Source organism: Triturus cristatus, chromosome 4_2 (assembly GCF_964204655.1).
Source record: "Triturus cristatus chromosome 4_2, aTriCri1.1, whole genome shotgun sequence".
Classification (NCBI taxonomy): Eukaryota; Metazoa; Chordata; class Amphibia; order Caudata; family Salamandridae; genus Triturus; species Triturus cristatus.
In genome coordinates this window covers 15,337,372-15,341,496 of record NC_140586.1, presented here as the reverse complement: position 1 = coordinate 15,341,496, position 4,125 = coordinate 15,337,372, and positions in this window count along the sequence as shown.

Genomic DNA, 4,125 nt, shown 5'->3' with positions numbered 1-4,125 from the left:
GTGATAGTTGTAGAAATTTTTCTTTTTGTACGGGCTCAATGTATTTATTTAAATTGGCCGAGGTATACGAACATTCGTTGCTGTAAAATAACATAACGACATAACGTTATTGTTATAATGGCTCATATTGGTAATACCAAGCTGCATTGAAGAAATGCTTACCGTTACGTTCGACCCGCTAATGAAGCTGTAGCCGAAAAGCGCGTGTTCCTTAATAAATAAAGTCAGAGGAGACGGGGGTCCATGCGTATCACCCTTGTATGGCGTCACCTATTGAATCCCTCTAAAAATAAAAAGGAGCCCATTTTAAGCGCGGAACCAAACTGTTCTCGCTCACAATAGCCCGTATCGCTATTACATTAAGGCAGTACCGCCTCGCTAAATACCTATGTCTAGCGCGTTGCCAAATCTCACCTTAAGGCTTGTTGATAAATCCGCCGGTATGGTAGTCTTCCTGCTACGTCTGTTCTGAGACTATCTGACTTGATTGCCTATTTGTTGAGATGACTCGACTCTCGTCATTGGCTCGAATGGTACCATGAGATGAATCAACTCTCGTCATTGGCTCAAATAATCACATGGTGCAACCACGTGTGGTTGTTCTATCGTATATTCAAGTATGGGGATTCTGATTGGGTTTCTACTTACGAGCTCTGTCAAAGTAACTTTTTAGTTGTTTTAATTTAATCCCAGTAATATATATAAGAGGGAGGTGTATGTTTCCTGCGTATTATGGAAAACTATATAAGCTCGCAGGCGTAGGGGCAGTTTGGTTCCGCGCTTAAAACGGGCTCCTTTTTATTTTTAGAGGGATTCAATAGGTGACGCCATACAAGGGTGATACGCATGGACCCCCGTCTCCTCTGACTTTATTTATTAAGGAACACGCGCTTTTCGGCTACAGCTTCATTAGCGGGTCGAACGTAACGGTAAGCATTTCTTCAATGCAGCTTGGTATTACCAATATGAGCCATTATAACAATAACGTTATGTCGTTATGTTATTTTACAGCAACGAATGTTCGTGTACCTCGGCCAATTTAAATAAATACATTGAGCCCGTACAAAAAGAAAAATTTCTACAACTATCACACGAAGTGTGCTCTAAGCCGAGGGATAGACTCATTGAGGTGAGGAGTAGATATCTTTAGCAGTACACAAAATGGGGGATAGCCGCTTTGGAACCAGGTGAAGGCAGAGTAGACACATAAAAACATTTGTTTAGGGGATATACCCCACATAAGGCATCATGTGGATTTAGTAACAGGAACAACCTAGACATTTACCTAACTTGTCGTGATTAAGCAGATGTTCCTATGGGTATTCACTTGAATTTTATTGGATAGATTTACCGGAGAGGTGTCCATGAGGTTCCAACACTGTGGGGAGCACCTTCGACAATGTTCTGCTATTATTTGGTCAATGTGATGAAGGAAAGGACATTTAGGGATATATGATAATCAGTTAAATACCCGCTAATATTGCGGTAGTATCTTATGTCTCTGCTAGTAGAACTGTTATTAAGTTCACTAATAGCATTTATGTCTTTATAGGTTCCAACCGAGCCGGAACCAATTAAAGCCTATAATCTGCCTTGATAAAGATGGCTGTATAAAGTAAAAACCATCGAAACGCGTCGACGCAAGTGATACACACAATCCAAGAGACCGCCGTAGAATATTGGAGATAGTAGTGGGTTGTGCATATCCCAAACTACGGAGTTAAATTTATGGTCATTTAGGATGTGCCACTAATGACAAAGTTTACTGTCTGTTTTTGTTTTCTGTTATGCGGGCTCATAACAGTTGATGTGTTGTAATTTTTATTTGTAAATGTATGGCATAAATGTTCAACTGAAGTGTTTTTTTAAAAATGCATTGTAATATTTGAGGAGTAATTTTTATTGCGATTTATGTAAACCGTTTTTAATAAATGTGATATAAACTTTGTAATTTGATTATATGTGTGTGATACTTTATAATAGGAATGTGCCATTGTGTAGTCATGTGGGGATTGCTTTGTTGATTTTTGTAATCGGTACCCCTTTCCCTTCATTACATGAGGGGTCGCTCTCAGTTCAATATACAGATATAAGTACAACCAGTTGGTTGGAGAGTTCATTGTGGGTTTTTCGCCCGTACCATTGGATAACATTTAACTGACCTACTATTACAGAGGCGGATTTTGTATTCAAAGAATGGATAAATTAAAAACCTTTGGTTTTACAGAGGATCAATTCAATAGACTTATAAGTCAAAATCCTCGTAGTAACAATACAAACAACCTTAAAAATAGTAGCCATGAACAACTCATAAACATTCTGAATGCTAAAAAGAAATTGATTCGAACTGAATTACATGCAGAATTCTTAATTGAATATTTAAAAGCAGGGGTAATCCCATTAGGGCTGCAAGTTAGGAATGAACCAGGCCTCTTCGTGGACAATCCTAAATTTATAGAAACATGGACTCACATAGCTAATAGATGTAGTAGAGATTGGCTAATCCTTATCATTGAGACAGCACAGGAACTTCTAGAAATAGAGAAAAAACAAATCGATGAACTGGAAGCTTGTCTCAAACAAAATAACGCCCTTGAAGATGCGAAAAACAAACTAGAAGAACTAGAACTGGAAGCAAAAAGCTTCTTAGAATATCTTACTAACAAGAAAATGAAAAAACTCAGAAAAGATGTAGACAGATACAATGTTGAAACAGTATACCCGTATCTCAATAAGGACTATTTTAACAACAAAAACGACCAAAAATGGGACAGACCACAATATGACAGACCCCTCTATTCTAGAGGAGGTCAGAAACGGGTTACCTTTTCAAATACATCGGGTTCTAGTAGCGAAGACGAACAGGAAGGTGAAAGGAATGGGAGAGCAGCTCCTGCATTTGAACGGGAGCCTTTTTTAGGGAGACGCCAAAATCGGGGCCAAAGGGGATACAGAGGATACAATCGCCAGGAGCCCCCGAGAAACCATCAACCTCAAAACACGGGACAGGAGTATCTAGCGACCCGCAGCCGACAGTACTGGAGGTAGAAGAACTCCCTATTATTAATCTATCTAGTAAAGTCTTAATTATAGATGAGATTGAGGTTTTAAAGAAAGGTTTCAGCTTTGCTCCTACCACTCCCCATAATCTCTTTGAATTGGAGAGTGATCTTAAGAGTTTCTTTAGGAAAATTAGATTAAATAAATTTTTTGAAAATAAACATTATGAACCTCCACCTAATATATCAGGCCTCAAACCAAAATCCACCTTTACTCCTAACCTAGGCCAACTAAATAAGAATGTAGAAATCTTTGAGAGGGTTGTGGAAATGGAAATCAAAAATATGAGGCAAGCGGCCTACAAATACCATGACAACAATCTCTCCTTTAACCAAAGGACAGCTTTGAAATCCCTACAACAATGCAATCTTATAACAATCAAACCGGCGGACAAAGGCGGGGGGGTTGTCATTTTTGATACAAGTGACTATGAAAGAAGAATGAGGGATCTCCTCAATGTCAAAGAACATTATCAATCTATTCGCCTTACATCTATTGATGTCCTTAAAAGGGAAGTGGCTTCCCTATTGTATTTAGGCAGAGAACAGGGATGGTTATGTGAAAATGAGTACAGATTTTTACTTAATACTCATCCTATGATACCAGCTATTTACGGACTTCCCAAGATTCACAAAAACTGTATAGACCCACCCATGAGACCTATTGTGAGCAGTGTGGGATCCATGTTGGAACCCCTCAGTAGGTATGCCGACCACTTTTTAAAACCTATAGTTCAAAAACAGAAATCCTATCTAAAAGACACAGCACATGCTATATCCATATTCGAAGGTCAGAGTTTTAATAGGGCAACCCAAATTCTTGTCACAATGGATATAGAAGCCCTATATACAAATATCCCTCAAGATGATACGATTGAAGTCATCTCCAACATTTTGGATGATGAGGATCTAAATGGGGCCAATAAGGGGTTCATCATGTCCTGTATAGAAATGGTACTCAAGAACAATATCTTTCTATTCAAAAATGAAGCGTACATCCAAGTGAAAGGTACCAGCATGGGGGCCACCTGTGCTCCCAGTCTGGCATGCTTGTATGTGGGTAACT